The 20,576-nt window shown below is 36.6% G+C and overlaps 1 long non-coding RNA gene across 1 annotated transcript; it reads right to left on the bottom strand.

The window, feature by feature from the left end:
- Positions 1–15,441: 15,441 nt before the first annotated feature.
- LOC144581510 (uncharacterized) lies at positions 15,442–18,826 on the bottom strand. The gene is made up of 3 exons (XR_013532402.1): positions 18,725–18,826; positions 16,556–16,721; positions 15,442–15,566 (listed from the first exon to the last, which is right to left on the bottom strand). It is a non-coding gene; the product is annotated as an uncharacterized LOC144581510 (long non-coding RNA).
- Between the last annotated feature and the right edge of the window lie 1,750 nt (positions 18,827–20,576).

The raw sequence follows: 20,576 nt of genomic DNA, 5'->3' as shown, positions 1-20,576 counted from the left end.
CAGTTCTCCCAGCACTTTATTTGACAGGGAATCCTTTCCCCATTGCTTGGTTTTGTCAGGTTTGTTGAAGATCAGTTGGTTGTGGGTGTGTGGTCTTATTTCTGAGTTATCTATTCTGTTTCATTAGTTTATAGGTGTATTCTTGTTCCAGTACTATGCTGTTATGGTTACTGTAGCCTTGTAGTATAGTCTGAAGTTGGATAGTGTGATGCCTTCAGCTGTGTTCTTTTTACATATGGAAAAAAGCTCAATATCATTGATAATTAGAGAAATGCAAATCAAAACCACAATGAGATACCACCTCACCCCCATCAGAATGGCGATTATTAAAAGTGAAGATACAGCAGATGCTGGCAAGGTTGCAGAGAAAAAGGAACATTTCTATACTGTTGATGAAAATGTAAATTAGTTCAACCACTGAGGAAGACAGTGTGGTGACTTCTTAGAGATCTAGAAGAAGAAATACCATTTGATTCAGCAATCTCATTACTAGGTATATACTTAAAGAAATATAAATCATTCTATTATAAAGATACATGCACACATGTTTATTGCAGCACTATTCACAATAGCAAAGACATGGAATTAACCCCAATGTCCATCAACAGTGGACTGGAAAAAGAAAATATGGTAGGTATGCACCATGGGATACTCTTTAGCTATAAAAAGGAATGAAATCATGCCCTTTGCGGGGACATGGAAGGAACTGGAAGCTGTTATCCTCGGCAAACTAACGCAGGAACAGAAAACCAAACACTGCATGTTCTCATGTATAAGTGGAAACGGAACAGTGAGAACACATGGGCACACTGAGGCCTGTCGGGTGGAGATGGGGGAGGGAGAGCATCAGGAAGATTAGCTAATGGGTGCTGGGGTTTAAAACCTGGGTGATGGGTTTATCGTGCAGCAATCCACATGGCACACGTTTACCTATGTAACAAACCCGCACCTCTTGCACATGTACCCCTGAACTTAAATAAAAGTTGGTAAAAAAAAACTAAATTACATTCTAAAACCTAGCTGGAAGAGAGTCTGAGAAATAGTTTTCAACTTTTCAGGCACTGAGGTATAGGAGAGTATATTAGAAGGTGAGTTAGTTGAATTTTTACTGCCAGAATGTTTCATATCCCTCCTTCCATACACTTAAGCTTGCAAACAACGAGTATAACAACAAATACACTAAAAAATACACTGTAGTTGATGTTCAACCAACTGCAGTCATCCCTCAGCATCTGGTTCCAGGAATCCACAGATACCAAAATCCATAAATACTCAAGGCTTTTATACGAGATAGTGTAGTATTTGCATATAACCCATGCACATCCTTCTTTCTACTTTAAATAATCTCTTAATCAATTATAAGACTTAATGCACTGTTTTTGCTATGTAAGGGGAGGATTCTATATTTTTATTTTTATTTCTTTGTTTGCCATAGTAGATAATTTTACTTTTGGATACATTTATAGGGTATGAGTATAGTTTTGTTACATGCATAGATTGCATAGTGGTGGAGTCATAGTTTTTAGAGTATCCACTACCTGAATAATGTACAATGTACCCATTAAGTAATCTCTCATTTTCCACCCTTCTTCTATCCCCTTACCTTTCTGTGTCTGCATTTTCTATCATTCCACACTCTACATTCTTATGTACATATTATTTAGCTACCAATTATAAGTGAAAACGTGTGATATTTGTCTTTCTGTGTCTAACTTGTTTCACTTAAGGTAATAGTCTCCAGTTTCATCCACATTGATCCAAAAGACATGATTTCATGCTTTTTTATGGCTGTGTAGTATTCCATTGTGTCTATATACCCCATTTTTCTTTATTCAATTATCTGTTTATAGACACTTGGGTTGATTTTATATCTTTCTTATTGTGAATAGTTCTGTGATAGACATATGAGTGCAGGTATTGTTTTGATATGATAATTTCTTGTTCTTTGGGTTGATGCCCAGTAGAAGGATTGTTGGATAGAATGGTAGTTCTATTCATAGATCTTTGAGAAATCTTCAGCCATTTTCCATCAGGTTGTACTAACTGACATTCCCAGCAGCAGTGTATGAGACTTCCCTCTTCTCCACATCCTCACCAATATGTTATTTTTATCTTTTTAGTAATAGCCATTCTGACTGGTGTAAGATGATGGCTCATTGTTGTTTTAATTAGCATTTCTCTGATGATTAGTGATGTTGAATATTTTTTCATACTTCTATTGGCCATTTGTATGTCTTCTTTTGAAAAATGTGTATGAATATCCTTTGCCAACTTTTTAATGGGCTATTTTATTGTTGAGTTGCTTGAGTTCTTTGTAAATTCGGTATATTAATTCCCTGCCAGATGTACAGTTTGCAAATATTTTCTCTGATTCTGTACGTTCTTTGTTCACTCTTTTGATTATTTCTTTTGCCGTACAGAAGATTTTTAGTTTAATTATGTCCCATTTGTCTATTGTCGTTTTTGATGTCTGTGCTTTTAAGGTCTTAGTCATAAATTTTCTGGCTATCCCAATGTGCAGAAATGTTTTTCCTAAGGTTTCTTCTAGTATTTTTATAGTTTCAGCCCTTACAATAAAGTCTTTAATCAATCTTGAGTTGATTTTTGTGTGTGGTGATGAGAGTTTCATTCTTCTGCCTATGGCAATCAAATTTTCCCAGCACTATTCATTGAAAAGAGTGTTTTTCCTCCAGAGTATTTTCTTGTTGATTTTTGTCAAAGATCAACTATCTGTAGATTTGTGGCTTTATTTCTGGGTTCTCTATTCTGTTCTATTGACCTGTGTGTACATATTTATACCAGAACCATGCTATTTTGGTTACTATAGCCTTGCATTATAATTTCAAGTGAGATAATATGATGCCTCCAGCTTTATTATTTTTACTTAAGATTGCCTTGGCTATTTGGACTCTTTTTGATTCCATATTAATTATACATGGTGTTTTCTAATTAGGTGAAAAATGACTGGTATTTTGATAGAGATTGCACTGACTCTGTAGATTGTTTTGGGTAGTATAGTCACTTTAACAATATTAATTTTTCCAATCCATGACCATGGGATGATTGTTTTCCTTTGTTTGTATCACATACAACTTCTTTCATCAGTGTTTTGGAGTTTTCCTTGTAGTCCCAAATGTCTCAAACCCTTTGTTCATTTTTGTATTCTTTATTAATTTGGTCTGACTAGATTATTTCAAAACACCACTCTTCAAATTCTGAAATGAAATTCTTTCTTCTCCTAGGTCTAATCTGGTCCATTACCGCTAGCACCCTAATCACTCCTGCCAGGTTCTGAGGTTGGCCTGACCCAACCTACCAATATGACACCCACCCACATACACTACCAACAGGCCAGGGGACTATCCTGCTCAACCCATTGCAGTCACTAGAACCACAAGCATGGACTTCTTGGGTTCCAGTGGATTGCTCCACCACTGCAAACTGTCATCACTCACATTACATCAGCTGCCCTGGGGGCCTGAGAACCCAGCTGCATAGCCAGCCCACTGCTGTCACTACCAGCATCCGAGCAAGTCACCTGGAGGCCCCAAAATTGGCCCTCCAGCATCCACTAACACCAGTCCCAACATCAGCCCCATAGGGCCTAAAAACAGGCACATTCAGCCCACTGCTGCCACCACTGTGAACTTAAGACTGACACACCTGGTGTCCTTGTTCCCAGCAAAACTTCACCACAGACTCAACTAATAACCATATGCTAAGCTACCAAGAAAATCACAGATACCACTGACTGTGTACTGGTGAAAAAAATCATACAGAGACTGTAGTACCATAGGCACCCAAAATCAAAGCCAAAGCATGCTACTCAACCAACAACAAATATATACCTTCGGGAAAAAAATCCTGTCCTGTGAGAGAAATTTCAAAAAATTGAAAGAAGGAATGCTTACATCAGATGCAGAGATAGTACCATAACGACACAGGAAGTATAAAAAAGCACAGAAATATGACACTGCCAAAGGACCACGATTGTCCAGCAACTGATCCCAATCAAAAAGAAATCCTCCAAATACCAGATAAAGGATTCAAAATACTGATTGTTCAAGAGGCTCAATGAGATGTAAGAGAAATCTGAAAACCAATACAAAGAAATCAGAAAATTCAGGATAGAAATGAGAAATTTACCAAAATGATAAATACCTTTAAAATTTCAAGTTTTGGAATTAAAAAAATTCATTGAAGGAAATACAAAATATATTAGAAAGCTTCAATAATAGACTGGACCAAGCAGAAGAATAAAATCTCAGAACATGAACACAGTTCTTTTGAAATAATCCAGTCAGACAAAAGTAAGGAGAAAGGAATAGAAAACAATAAATACAGCCTTCAAAACATTTGGGACTATATAAAATGACTATAATATATTTTACAATTTGCATTATCTTTTACTATTGTTTTATAACTTTTGCTTATTTCATTAGATTATTTTCAATCTATGCTTGGTTGAATCTACAAATGTGGAGCCCATGAATATGGAGGGCTGACTGTATTATCCAAAACAAAATGAATCTTTAACTCTTTCTATAAAGGGGAGATCAGCCTTTGCCCCTTTAGTCATTATACTAAAAAATATTCATTTCTTCCCCATTTCAATCGTAATCTTCTTTTAATAGCCTGTAACTTATGTGTGAATTATAAAGTTAGCTACCTACCAAAAAAACCTATATGAAATAGAAGAGTAAAGAAAGGAGGAAACGTTAGCATTAAATATACCAATTCATACATGCATAAATATGGCTAGCTACCGTAGTACTTATTTCTACAAGGCAGAAGATGGCATTTTAATTTATCATCTACATCGTATTCTTTTCAGCTGTGGAATGTTTTCATATTCCTAGTGCATATCTGGTAGGGTCACTGAAACCTTCATTTGTGAGATGTCTGTGTCTTTAGTGATTCTGCTATATTAAATTGTTACTGTTTCCCATCATCTTTGACTCCTGGATATGACAGTACAGTAGGTGCCTTAGATGATCCCACTGGTTGTTTAACAGCAGCCCCCTCTCCCTATAATAATCAGAACCATTCACTTCAGCAACAAAATAACTGACTTTTATGCCTGCTGTTTGGTGAAAAAAAAATGCCAGTTGCTTATTTCGACCCCTCATTAAACTAACTGTGGTTGTGTACCCTGATCTCTTGAGGCCTGAAATATCCAAAACAACATAGACAAAAGCCAGAGTGATATAAACAAACATTTTGTCAGTGGACCTTAGATGTAACCGGGACAGGCACCCCTTCTAATTTCTCTTTAGAGAAATCTGTTTGTTTCCTGACCCATGAATTTTGGTGATGGATCTACAGGGACTATTGGACAATACATTCCATTTATAACCTGACTTCTGTAGGTCCTCACTTACAGAGGACTTACAAATAGACCATAATGACATTCTGGTTCCTCCAAAATTAGAGTTAACTCAGAGCCAGTGATCAATAATCCCCAAATTGTTTGAAGGTTTTTCTTTCTCCAATGTACAATGACCTTTGTAAATAGCTGTAGTTCTCTTTAGGGAAGACTAGGAGGAAAGTTTGTAGTTCATACTGGAGAAATTATCACAGCATCATTCCCAAATGATACTCAGCCTTGCATCTATTCCAGGTTCACTTGTACTGTAAACTTACTTAGGTCTCGGCAGTAGTTGAGACACCATGATCTTGCATTACAGTGATTTAAATAATGTTTTGATTCAGTCTACCCAAAAGCTTTTGGCTGTTTCTTTTGTTTTATTTTGTTTTTAGTTATACAGATTATGTAGAAACATAGTGAACTTTGTATTCTATCTGTATTTAGAATGTTCAATTAAATAGCCACTCCCCGAATACCTGTAGGTCAAACCATTCTGATGATCAGTCTGTCCCTACTCATCATACTTCCATTGGCTTAGTGATGCTTCCTGTTCTCATTTAGGATCTTATTCTCAAAAAATATGACATTTCTTTCTATTTATAGCATCTCTCACCTTCATTCTTGTCTTTATATGGCAATCACTGTGTCTGTTGCTTCTATTACCAAGGTATTTCTCATTCCCTTTGTGGAATGAGTTCCTTTCAGAGGACAAAGTCAGGAGATATTTTGACATGTTTATTTCAAATCAAAATCCCTATCTCCCTGACTCTTTAGATTGCTTTTTCTAAATTTTACCAAGGAATTTCTGACATTTTCAACTTCATTCAATATATGTCACCTGCTATAATCTAAATGTTTTTGTCCCCCCAAAATTCCTCTTGTGAAATTCTCACCCCCAAAGTAGTGGTATTGGGAGATGCACCTTTGGGAGGTTATGAGGTCAAGGTGCAGAGTTCTTATGAATGGGATTAGTGCGCTTATAAATGAGGTCCAAGAGAGACATGTCATTTCCATCAGGTAAGAACACAGTGAAAAGATGAAATGAATGAATCAGAAAATGTGCCCTCTCCAGATGCTGAATCTACTGCCACCTTGATCTTAGACTTTGAAGTCTACAGAACTGTGAGAAATACAACTGTTTCGTTTACGAGCTATGCAGCTGACGGTATTTTTTATAGCAGTCTGAATTAACTAAGATACTACCCTTGAGATACAGTTTTAAATTTGGAATTTCTAGTAATTTCATACATCTTAAAAAATTTATGCTACTCTGAAATTGTTTCTCCTTTTCTACCATATTACTCTAAAAACCCATTTTCATGAAGATTCTCAGATATTTGCTGATGTACATCTAAAATATCTTTCAAAATTCGCGGTATTAAAATGTTCTTCCTCCAGGCTAAACATTTTCTTTGGCTGCTTAGGCAAAGCTGAGATGTGATTCTGATTCTAAGTTTGGGAGCAATTAAAAATGGTAGGCTGGGGACAGAAGAAGATTTGATGCTCTACTGCAAAGAAGAAGTCATTGCAGTATCTTCAAGCTAGTCAGAATTGGCCTCATAAAACGGGAAAATACAGGCTGTTTCAGATTGCAAGAAAACATAGTGGAGGTTGAGATTTAGAGTACTTGGAGTTATTTAAATCCTCCCAAGTATCAACATTTCGATTTGAGAATTCTACTCTTTCAGGATGAATCATGCCCTATGTCTAACCTGTATCTGATTTAGTTGTATTTAGATGAAACTTTGGAGTTTAGACTTGAGTGGATGCTGGAATGAGTGAAGACCTTTGGGACTATTGAGATGAAATAAATACATTTTTTGTATAAGAAATATATCAATTGGGCAAGGGAAGAATGCTATGGATATAATGTTTGAATCTCCCCAAAATTTAAAACAATAAACTCTTAATCCCCAATGTAATGGTATTTGGAAGTGAGGCTTTCGGGAGGTAATGAGGTCATGAGGTTAGAGCCTTCATAAATGGAATTAGTGTCATCATAAGACATGGCACCAAAGAGACTTGCACTCTCTCTCTCTCTCCTCTCTCTTTCTGCCATGTGAGAATACAGCAAAAAGGTGACCATCTGCAAATCAGGAAGAGGACTCTCACCAGACACCAAAACTGCTGGTACCTTAATACTGGTCTCCTCAGCCTCCAGAACTGTGAGAAATTAAATGTTTGTTTTTCAAGGTATTCAATTCATGGTATTAATTATAGCAGTCCCAGATAATGAAAACAACAGGCAAGTAGCTGTTAACTAGAACCTCACTGCCTTTAAACTGAAATAAACGATGTAATCAACCTAGGTTCTTATCTTTTAAGATCGATTACATGTGACCATTTTGGTGTCTACTATTATAATGGTCAAAATTCTGTTCCAGGTAAAAGACACTACTAGCTATTTTAAACAAAAGTGATTTGACACAGGGGACTGAGCCCTGAAACATTATTGGAAGGTGTGATTTTATGTGTGCCATTCACTAGGCTACAAGAGCCAGATATTTGATCAAACCTCATTCTAGATGTTTCTGTAAAAGTACTTTTTAGATGAGGATAACATTTAATCAGCAGACTTTGAGTAAATTAGGTTACTCCCATAATGTGGGTCAGCTTCTTTCAATTAGTTGAAGGCCTTAAGAGAAAAAAACTGAGTTCTCCTGAAGAAGAGTGAACTCTGCCAGCAAACGGCATTTACACTAGAACTATAACATCAGAACTTCCTTGAGTCTCTCACCTGCTGGCCCACCTTGTAGATTTTAGGCTTGGTAGCCTCCACAGTCATGTGAGCCAATTGCTAAAATAAACCTCTCTGTCTCTCTGTGTATACATACACACATCCTATCAGTTCTCTTTCTCTGGAGAAGAGGAGTTGATTCTAAACTTGTTTCAGGAATTACTCTCAAAACCTATTCCTGAACTGCCAAACTAGGAAGACGGCAACTTTGCCATAATTGAGGTGTGGGGTATTAGGAAACAGGAAACTGATATGGAAATTTGGAGTACAGAATTACATCACTGTAGCTGAAATCCAGGTATAATCCAGCTGAAATCCATACTAAATATTTTAGGTCTGTACTGCTAAATTAAATTAAATCAAATCTAAAATAACTAAAAAATTAAAATGAATGCCCATGTCTTGCCTCTTTCTTGACATTTCTAAAACTAGGGAATTGCCACTGCTACCTTGGCTAACAATGTTTCAGAAAATCTAAGTTCCTCCATGACTACTCAACAGCAAGTAGTACAAGAACCTCAGAAGTGTGGCCTCTTCCTCACTACCCCTTCAGTATCTCCTGCACATTCATTTGATTGATCAGGCGAAAAAATGAGTATCTTGACTCTTAATGTACATGCCATCTTTCCAGGTGGGTATGGATGCACCTGGTCTTAGTGCATAGAGGTGATAACCTCTCACCCTGAAAGCTGTAACTCTCTGAAGGTGCTATGTACACAACCTGCGTGGAGTTTGCTGCTTACCTTTTTCTTCCTATTTCAGAAGTAGCAGGGGAGGGGAAAATCATAATGGAACAGAGGGAAACGGGAGATTAATATACTATATCTCTAGAGTATTTCAACTTTTATGTTTCTATTTCTATTTTCAGTATTACACGACAATATTGAAAAAACTCTTTTAGATTCTCTAAATTAAGTGCAAATTATACTGTTACTGCCGTCTTTAGTCTCTGGAAAGCTTGTAAAATGTAATAACCAACAACAGAGGCCAAGATTTTTACCACAGAAAGGAGTCCCAAGTGTCAGGGCTTACCCTATTTCCTACAAAGGGCCATTTTCTGGTCCTGTGTTCTCCTTCCTAGTTTTTTCTTCCATACTGTTTGCATAGCTTATTCAATAGCTTGTTGCTATGTAGTTAAGGAAATTATTGAAGTTACTGTGAGAAAAGTGTAATCTTATTTCATACCACTAATTGCAAAAATGGAATTAGTTTACATACTTTGGTTTACTTTTACACCAGTTAGGTGCATACCTACATATTACATCTTGCATGCAAATTTCTATCTTGCAAATGTAAGTTTTAATATACTTATTTCCTCATTGATCTGTCTTACATTTTTAGGAGATTTTCAACCACTCTTTGGCATTAAAGGATCTTTAGGAAAAAAGGGTTCTTTCATCCTAATGTCCAATTTAATTTTCTGGTCTCTGCTCAGTGGATTATGAGGAGCTTATGGAAAGCATTTGAAATAGTTTAAGGCTTCCAGTTCCAAGGACAGAAGCCACTCTACATTCTAGAATCACCCCTCCCACGTGTGGACACATACTGGTAAAACACTAGTACTATTAGACAACATATGGACTTTAGGAAGGGGTTTCTGCAAAGGGTGTTCCTGTCTGATAACTCATTAACAAATTGACTACTTGTAAATTCAAATTGAGGAAATTCAGAGATAAATATTTAATGATAAAGGTATCTTCATATCACAAATTCATCTAACACTTGGTATTATTTCTGTTATAAAAAGCCTTGTCAGTATCAATCAAACATAGGGTTCTGCTTTACCCATAGTCAGACTACCAGGCACAAATTATGCAGAAAGCAATAACAAATAAAATTTATTACAGCAGATCCTTGCAGTTACTGTTTTGGGCTATTAGAAAGCCTTCACATTACTGATTTTTAACATCATGCTACCTGACCCTCTGTACCCTAATAACTACATTCCCAGTCCCCACTACATGGTTAGGGAAGTGACCCAGGCCTGGCTTGTTATAATATTGTTTTTCATCTGGACTCTGGGATTGGCCCAGTAAGGGAAATGTTATTCAAACCAAGCAGAGAGACTTGCTGTTGACTCATTGAGGGAAGTAGAAAAAATATTCTTTCCTCTTGAATCACGTACTAGAAGGGTATAATGTGGGGGCTGCTATCAGTCATCTTCCCATCACATTGAGGCCCATCTTCAGTAAGAATGAATAAGGAAGCCAAGTACATATAAGATTGATACCCTCTTTTTGCCCAGAAAAGCTGACTTTCACTTGTTTAAGCAAGAAATAGGTTCAACTATTGGTTTCAAATATTGAGTAGTGACATCTTTCTTGGGTGAATAGAATGAAGAATATTGCTGAAAAAGTGTTAGGAGGCCCAAGCTGTAAAAAATACGGCCTCTTCTGTCTCAGCCGTTGGTTGACATTGCATGATAATTGATCTATTGTTTTGTCTTGAGCATTGTCCTCTCCTTTTGATTTATTTTAATTTACAAATGCTTCCATTGAGGAGGTAACATCTTAATTCCAAAATTTAAATGTAACTCAGTAAATCAAATCATTTTCATGCTAAAATAAATGGAGCATGTTGAGGTTGAGGTAGAGAACATACTGTAGTAGACAGGATGTAGACCTTGAAAGTGGACAGTCTTCCATATCTATCACCTATGTGCCCCTGAAAATATTCCTTAATGTTTCTAAATCTCAGTTTCCACCATCTGTAAAAAGCAATAATAAAAATCTTCCTTACAAAGTTACTGTGAAGATGAATAACAAGACAAGAGTGTCAAGTCTGACACACTGGAGTATTAATTCTGACTTCCTCACTTATTAGATGGTAGAGCCTTGAGGAAGTTTATTTCTTCACATGAGCCTTAGGCCCCTTATCAGTAAAAAGCATATAAATGTCTACTTCATAGATTTAAATATAAAATAAGGTAAATTGCTTAAAATGCATGGTGTTGATTCTGGCCTAGAATAAGTGCTCAATAAATAGTATTCTGTTTTTTGTTAATATAATAAATTAAACACAGTGCTTCAAATACATTAATACTCAATACTGCCTTTATTTCCTTATCTTCTCCCATCTTCAACCACTGAATATTGAGAAGAAACAGACATTGCACAAAAAAGGAAGTGTCAGTGGGGTGCAGAAGCTGGCTTGTACCAGTTTGCAAGAACCACTTGTTAACTGGTTTTTCCTTCTCTTTTTTTTGTGAAGCAGAGTCTCACTATATAGCTGGAGCACAGTGGCATGATAGCTTACTACAACCTCAAACTCACAGGCTCAAGAGATTCTCCCATCTCAGCCTACTGAGTGGCTAGGACTACAGGCACATACGGATGCCCAACTAATTTTTGTATTTTTTTTGTAGAGACAGTGTTTCACCATGTTGCCCAGGCTGATCTTGAACTCCTGGGCTGAAGCAATCTGCCTGCCTCAGTGTCAGCAGCCCCCTGACACTTTCTTCAGAGTGCTGGGATTACAGGCATGAGCCACTGCACCAGGCCCAATTGTTAACTTTTGAAGAACATTGTGAGCCAATTTTTAAACAATGTTAAAAAAAATTTGTGTAAACCTACAATTAAATAAGTTATACTAAAAACAAAGGCAATAATGCCAAAAACTCATCATTTTCTAGTATCTAGATAATACTTCACTGTTATCTAGTTTTTGAGGTTACATAAATCTACTGTGTCTGTATCAAGAAATATATTGGTGGGCTATTGCACATCTATTCCCAATTCCATGGTTATTGATATTATATTGGTAACTTGAAATTGGTCATTATGACAGTGTTTATACCAGGGAAATCAGTCAGTGCTACAAATAAGATTGTTTTTCCTCTCAGAGAGCCAATAGCTAAGCATGTCCAAGGTACTGGAAAGGGCATTCATTGGATACCAAAGAGACTCTCCACCCCTATTCACAGAGCTTCCAAATCTGCACCAGGGTAACTTTTGGTTCTCAAATGATAAGCTTATTCATCAGGAAGTTTTCAACCTTTAAAAAAGTAGTATTTTTAAAATAAGGCACAGAAATTGTACCCAGATTCTGACATAGTAGGTTTGTGTGGGCTGGACAACTTGAGCTTTAGTTCCTATGTGTCACTGAGAAATGAGGTGACAATAGCAGAGACACAGCCATCAGAGGATGCCTCATCAACTCTGCTTCATTCTGACAAAAATGAAAGGTACATGGAAAATACAGTACCACTTAAAATCAGTCATTGACTTTCTAAATAAAGACTCCGATCATTAGAGCTGAAAATAGTAATTGTAAAATGAGAAGAACAATAGCACTCCATGTTTGTCTTGTAGTTGCCACATTTAAAAATCCAACAGTTATTTGGTTTTAATCTTTATCCCTAATGACAGGAGATAAAGAAAGGGAAAAAGGAGAAACAAAGAAAATGACTTCCAGAAAGTTAGTTATCGTTCAGAGCAAGGATATTGGAGTCCCTGTTAAGTTACAAATATAACTTTTAGATTAATTGAGAAAAAGAATAATAGCGATCCTCAGCTACATATATTCTTAGGACTATTTACATAATTCAAGGAGCCCAGAAGAACAGTTATAAAATACATGTAAATAATGAGAACAGCTATTTTCCAGATAACAAACTATTATTCCTCTAACTCAAAGTTTTCTCCAAATATTTAAAAAAAAATTAAGAGTACAGATAATATCGGTCAAGTTCCACATTGATCAAATGAGAATCATTCTTTTTTTTAAAGATGGAGTTTCGCTCTTGTTGCCCAGGCTGGAGTGCAATGGCACAATCTTGGTTCACTACAACCTCCGTCTCCTCGGTTCAAGTGACTCTCCTGCCTCAGCCTCCCGAGTAGTTGGGATTACAGGCATATGCTACTGCAGTCATCTAATTGTGTATTTTTAGTAGAGACTGGGTTTCTCCATGTTGCTGAGGCTGGTCTCAAACTATTAACCTCAGGTGATTCACCTATCTTGGCCTCCCAAAGTGCTGGATTTACAGGCATGAGCCACCGCGCCTGGCCAAGAATCACTTTTATTCATCTTCTAGGACTCAAATGTTTGCTGATAGTCCATCATGAAACTAGTAGACCCTTCTTCATATTATACATATTAGATAAGGCAAACAGCAAGGTCTGGTGGAAAGTAGCCAACTCTACAGATTATTAAGCAAAATGATTTCTGAAGGCTTGCGGATATGATGAAAATAGACATGTTCCATGTACCACATTGTATTTCTGGAGTTGTGTATGAATATTCCAAAGCATAACTGTGCTGTCCATGTAGACTTGCTTAGATAGAATTGCCATTCCATACAGCGAGAGGAGCACTCTCAGGGTGGTGCAGTTTTCATGTGGCTTTTCTAACTTGTGTTTCCAGTGAATGACTGGCATAAGCAACAGGCCAGGTTGTGACTCTAGGGAAGACAGAAGTCAAGTCAGCGAAATTACAACTACAGATGACCCTCATTTCTTTTCACCCAGCCCTGTTCTCTTCAAAAATGTCATTCAGCTACGTATCAAAGATATTCACATGTCTATGTAAAACGAATTTATTATGCTGCACTGTTGATAGCCTGACCATTTCCATCAATATCCCTGTGCAGGCATAGAAGTCTGCTCAACTTCACAATTAAACATATTTCAAGTTAAATATTGAAGGATGTTAATGAAGTATTAAAATTAATTTTATTCCAATGAAAAGCTGTGATTTTTTTCCAAGTGTTTGTTGTTGTTGTTGTTTATACAACGGTCTTATACTCAACATTATTCTTTTTGCTTTTGGCATAAACCGGAAGTTGGGAGTGGATTTCATTGTGGTGCTGTGTCTTCAGTTTATTTGAGCTGTTATAATAAGATACCTTAGACTGAGCAACTTACAAAAAACAGAAATTAGTTGCCCATAATTCTGGAAGCTGGGAAGTCCAAGACCAAGATGCCAGCATATTTGGTAGCTGGTAAGAACTCATTAGACATGTCTCACTCATGACAGCTCCACTCTCACGACCTAATCATCCCCCAAAAGGCCCAATATCTTAAAACTATCACACTGGGGATTTGGTTTCAATGTGAATTTTAGGTGGCGGACATAGGATCAGAGCATGCTTTTAACAAGGGTCATTCTGACACTAAAGACTAAATAGACTGATTTCCATTTCTGTTTGACTTTTCAGGGACTTCTATTATTACTATCACTTCTGGTTCTGAGATCTTGCTCTCTCTGAATTAACATGGTTTATAGTACCTCACCATGGCGCAATAGTCTTTTGCTGTCACACACATATGCATGCACACATGTATACAAGTACACCAAAGTTTATGCAGCAGGCTCTGCTAAAAGGTTAGAAAAAATGTAGACTCCAAAACGAAAGTAACTAAAAACTGAATATTAGATATCCCTGTTATTAAAAAAAAATCCTTGAGTATTCTCCTACGTTATTTGGGTGTCCTCTCTCTCGTATCACTCATGTTTTTTTTCTTTCTCTTCTCTGTTTTATTTTTATTCCCAACTTCCTGTTTATTTCCAACATACCAGTATTTAGGTCTCTGTAAGTACCTGGTCTTCTAATGACCCATCTTTTGCCCCAGGCACTTTATTTAGGTACCCAAAAAACAAACAGAAAAAAGAAATCCAGTTTCCTCTTTAAGAGAACTTGTGGTTTTAGCTGTTATTATAATAATTTGTTACTCTACCTTATACTCATGAATCAATCATATAAAGTAAATAAATAGCTTAAAGCATGAGTTGTGTGAACAGTTAGGTAAATTAGCTTCACCTCTATACATATTATAACTGAACACCTGTTATTATGTGTAGAAATAGCCATGCCCAGCACATTCATTTACAAAATTACTTATTAATGTTCCCAGAATGTTTAGTTTCGTGAAATATTACTGGACCACATGGTGTCCTCACCACCATTTCCTATACCTTATTTTCCTTCCTGGGATTATCTGAAATAGAAGAAAAATAATAACTAGAGTTATTTGCAGAAGTTTTCTTAACAGAACCACAATAAATGCAACATACAGAGCATGAACTTGAGAGTCAAACAGATCTGGAACTGAATTTTCAATGTTCTAGTTACTGAACTATATGACCAGGAAAAATTACCTGAGCCTTGATATACTCTAAAATTGGTGACAAAGTGTTCACTTTAATAGATTATGTTAAAACTTAAAAAAAGAATGTAAAATTCTGAGTACCATGTCTAGCACAGTGTTTAACAAATATCAGCTATTTTAATAGTTTTATTAAAATATCAATCACAACATGAGTCAACTCTGTAGAGATCAAGAAAACTCCTCAGAGCCTTCACTCTTCAAAAGCAGTTTATCTTCTCAGAAGTATTGATGCTTTAGTCCTTCTCAAATGGACGTAGAAAATTGGGAAGTACCTTGCTTCTTTGCATTATATGTCAGCTTCCCACACCGGATCTCATACCCCACGTGGCCAGCACTGATCACTCCTTCACAGTCACTACAGTAGCAGGGGGAAAGGAGATGCAGCTCCCTCAGTTGCTAGCACAGGCTATTTAGTTGCTAAATAATAGGTAATAAATAAGGCTATTTCCCTTCTGATTCCATTTTTATTCAGAATCCACAAATTGTCACTTTAACAAGATTTCTAGCCCAAGAGCTTCACTTGCCATTACCACCATTTCCTAAGCACTTTAGGACAGGTGGGTCTCCTGATACACCTGCTGAGCAAAGGACAAGGACATTTGTCTGTAATTTTCTTATGTCTCCCCTCCTGGATATTCCCTTTCTGTGAGGGAATATCGCTTGATCTCCCTCATTGCCATCTGGGACTCACATGAATTAAGGACCCACTCTTGTAAATTCAACATTTATATAGAAATATATGTTCTTTCCATTGTCCCCACATGGCTCTTTCTCTACCCATGGGCTGGTGATTTGCACCCAGTATATACTTGTTAACTTTTGGCAGGGTTAACTATTTGCAGGGTCAATAGGACAGCAGGAAATATGAGCATGGGGTAGGGGATTCTTCACATATATCCCTTGCTAATAAAAACTATTAGCAGCATATCTTTTAGTATCGTACCAGGACATAAATAGGCCTATACAAGGATACATCATTCTAACATACATTTTTCCCTATTTAATTTTTTTCTACTTTATAAAATTATTTTATATCCTTTGTAATTTTTGTCATTTATATATTAATAGTAACATTTTTATATCATTATAATTATGTACTAATGTGGTGGATCAATTTGAGGTGATAATCAGGATCCATATTTAAGTAAAATATTGAATACATATACAGATGCTTACTTATAATGGGGCTATTTCCTGATAAACCTATCATTAAGTTGAAACTAACTTGAAATCGCTGGTTGCTAAATAATAGGGTAATAAGTGATGCTATTTCCCTTCTCATCACTATTACTGATCCCATTTTAATAAGAATCCACAAATTGTCACTTCAACAACATTTCTTACCTGAGAGCTTCATTTGCCATTGTCATCTCCTAAGCACTAAGGACACTGGCTTTCCTTATATACCTGCTGAGCAAAGCCTGGTGGCATTTGTCTGTAATTTTCTTATGTCCTTTTATGTAGAATTTCTGTGAAGACTCCTAGAAAATCCCAGGATTTGTTATTTCACCTGTAAAAAGGAGAAATGAGAGAAACCACTCAATCAGTTTCAACATTCAAAATGCATGTAACACACCTAACCTACCAAACATCATAGCTTAGGCTGGAATATTCTCAACATGTTCAGAACACTTACATTAGCCTACAGTTGGGCAAAATCATCTGTCAACAGAGTACACTATGGAGTGTGGGCTGTCTACCCTCTTGATTGTGCGGCTGACTGGGAGCTATGGCTCACTGCCACTGTCTGGCATGGTGAGAGAGTATCCTACAGCATATCACTAGCCTGAGAAAAGATCAAAATTCAAAATTTGAAGTATAGTTTCTACTGTATGCATATCACCATTGCATCATCAAAGAGTTGAAAATACATAAATTGAACTATCATAAGTCAGTGACCATCTGTATATATAAAATCACATGTAAAAAAAGGAAGGAAAAATGTGTGTGTGTGTGTATCATATGGTTTGGATTTGTGCTCCAGCCCAAATCTCATGTTAAATTGCAATCCCCAGTGTTGTAGGTGTGGCCTGGTAGGAGATGATTGGCTCATAGGTGCAGATTTCCCCTTTGGTGTCATTCTCATGATAAAGTTCTCATGAGATCTTGTTATTTAAAAGTGTATGGCACCTCCAATCTCTCTCTCTTCTTCCTGCTTTGGCCATGTGAAGATGTGCTGCTTCTCCTTCGCCTTCCACCATGATTGTAAGTTTCCTGAGGCCTCCCCATCCATGCTTCCTGTACAGCCTGTGGAGCAGTGAGCCAATTAAACCTCCTTTCTTTATAAATTATCCAGTCTCAGGTAGTTCTTTATAGCAGTGTGAGAACAGACTCCTACAATGTATGTATAGATATGCACGCGCACACACACACACACACACACACACACACACACAGAGTATGCTAACTGGATTAAGTTGTTCAAAAATAAAGATAATGAAGACATTTAACTGTATGCAAAGTAATGAGGTTTGTTTTTGCTAATCGAGGAAAAAGGAGCAAATCTGTCCCCAAATACTGTCAAGTTAATCAGATAGCTATGCTACAATCATTTATCATCAGACACCCATCCTTCTGTTATAAACATGTGACCAAATATCCTCTCACAATCATTTTTGATTTCGCCCTCCTAAGACCAGTTTCTAAATTTAGAAAAATAAAATTGTAAAATATCCTTTGAAACTAAAATTACCTCTCAGATTTACTACTAGACTCCTAGAAAATCTCACAGATTTGTTATTTTACCTGTAAAAATAAGAAATGAAAGACGCTATTCAATGTTTCGTACAGTCAATGTTTTTTAATCAGTTAACACTATTGTAAGAGCTACATGGGGAGATTTGTAAATCAAAGAGAAGCTTGGCCTTACCTGTGTTGTTTTTGTAGAGATAAAATGTTATTAATATCAATGTCCCAAAGATTATACACTTTATGAAATAAACTGGGGACCTTGGTGTCTGTCAATGTCCTCTCTGGGATGTTCTTATCCTCAGGGTAAATATTGATCAGGCCCTGATGGGATAGCTGTGCATTGTACCCCAATTGTGCTTTTGATATTTCAACAACAACAACGACAAATGTGGGTACAAGCTTCAGTGCTTAAAGCTGAAATTAATTAGCTTTCTGATCATAGCAAACTGAGTTTTCAGTTCAAATAAATGATTTTATTAAAAGAGATTGCTGACTGAAGATCTAGTAGAAATAATAATTACTTCCAGGAAAGTGAATCAACAGATGAAGAAAAATTGTGATTATTTCTTTAAGTATCATGGATATTGTTTTAATGTTCTATTTTTTGATTGGTATATAAAGGAGCACTCTGCCTTTCTCTTTATTTATTGCGAATCCTCAATTTAGTAAACTATGCTTTCATAACTAAAGTGAAACTTTAATAAATGGTATCTGATTCTCATTGATTCCTCAGAATTATGAAAAAATACTTTTACTGGGTCTCATTACTTTTCATGGCAATGAATTTATTTGCATAGGTTCAATAAAAATCTGTTTACTTACTTATCAAGATATAAATAGACAAATTTGAGGTAGGAGGCCAAACTTGACTCAGGAGGCAAGACTTGACTAGAGGCAGAGCTCAGACACTGGACCAAATTGAGGACCATCTGAAACAGAGAGAGATGGAAGCAGTTTTCCATCAGACACGCCCACCAATGTGCCGTGTCAGTTCTACCACTGCCATGGCAACACCAGGGAGTTACTGCCCCTTTCCAAGGCAATGACTTCACGTCTCCAAAGTTACTCCTCTTTCCCTAGAAATTACTGCACAAACCACTCCTTAATCTGCATGTAATTAAGAGTAGGTATAAATATGACTGCAAAACTGCCCTGAGCTGCTGCTCTCTGCCTGTGTGGTAGACTTGCTCTGCAGGAGCAGTCAGGGAGTTGTAACACTGCTACTGCAATAAAGCTGGTTTTTTTTCTGCTTCTGGCTTCCCTTTGAATTTTTTCTTGGTCAAAGCCAAGAATTGTTGTGGGCTAAGCTGCACTTGGGGCTTGCTTGTCCTGCATCAAATTGATTTTGCAACAAACTCCATGGTTTGTGGGTCATGTAAAAAGTAATGCCCATTTAATCAGCTATGACAAGCCTACCACCAAGGTGCAAGGATTGACTTGATATATGAAGTTAATGCCTACAAAACTATCCCAGGAAAATCAGGTTGGTCCCTGTCTTTCTTACAGGGTTCCAGCTTCACAGCTGATAAAGAAAAAAAAAATCACTTCCTGGCAGGCCAGGGACCTTAGTTTATTTTAAGTAGATTGAAGAGAGAGAAATTCATTTACTTTATGGATATAGCAGGTGAGGAAAGTGTCTTGGGCTATGGTTCCTACCCCTAGATAGAAGAATAAATAATTCGAAACATTTATAAGCCAAATCTAAGATCCCTTATGGAAATATCCAGGCAGAAGCTAATCACTGGTTCAGTATTGCTCAATGCCAAATAGCTCCAGATTTACTGAGCAAAGGCAAGGAGGCTAACAAAAGTAATTAACTCCTCTTGCTCTGCATATGTAAGTAATCAGGCCAAAATACAAGACCAGCCTTATTTGTTAATTAAGAATATTTTTACAGATTATTTACAACCAAAATGGGAGACTTTTAAAAAATATTATCTAAAATCTAAAAATAGTCAAAAGTTGGGGAAGGCATGTCCTTTCAATTTCACTTGGATCCTGTTTAACAAGACTACTGAATGATTTATTTAACCTTGTAGGAGGATGTATATGTTTAATTTGTTGTTCACCATTTTGTTTTCATTCAGGTACATGTTAATTTGTGTACTTCTTTTCAGTTGAAAGATAACCTTAAATTTTGTGGTGTCATTGCCCTATGGGACATTAAGCAGTGTTTAAAATGTAACCCAGAAATCTTATTCTAACCTGCCTTCCCTCCCTTCTTTCCTTTCCTTCCTCACTCTCTCCCTTCTTCCTTCTTTCCTTTTGTTTTTATTTAATGCTTATAAGAACCAAGTTTCTCAAATGGTTTTGAAACTAGTTTTGTCATCTTACTAGTTACTCATTATTAACTTAAACATTTAAAAAGTGTGACATTTATATTTATGTAAATTATTTGTTTGACTTTCTGTAAATTACACTTTGATTAAATCACACCATGTGAGTATGTTTACTTTGAGCACAGCCTCTTCTGCATTTCTTCTGTAGATAAAAATATAAGCTTTTACTTATGTGTGTATAGCATTGCTCTCCTGCTTCTAAAAAGGAATCGAAGTAGCTTACATTTAAATTAACAGTGTGGCACGTGTGAACCCATGTGGAATCCTCTGCTGGATTAGAAAAATGTCTGAGCATCTTTGACAAATGAGTGGGAGATACTCATCAGAATACCATT

This window comes from Callithrix jacchus, chromosome 2 (assembly GCF_049354715.1).
Source record: "Callithrix jacchus isolate 240 chromosome 2, calJac240_pri, whole genome shotgun sequence".
Classification (NCBI taxonomy): Eukaryota; Metazoa; Chordata; class Mammalia; order Primates; family Cebidae; genus Callithrix; species Callithrix jacchus.
This window is presented reverse-complemented; position numbering and strand designations above follow the sequence as displayed.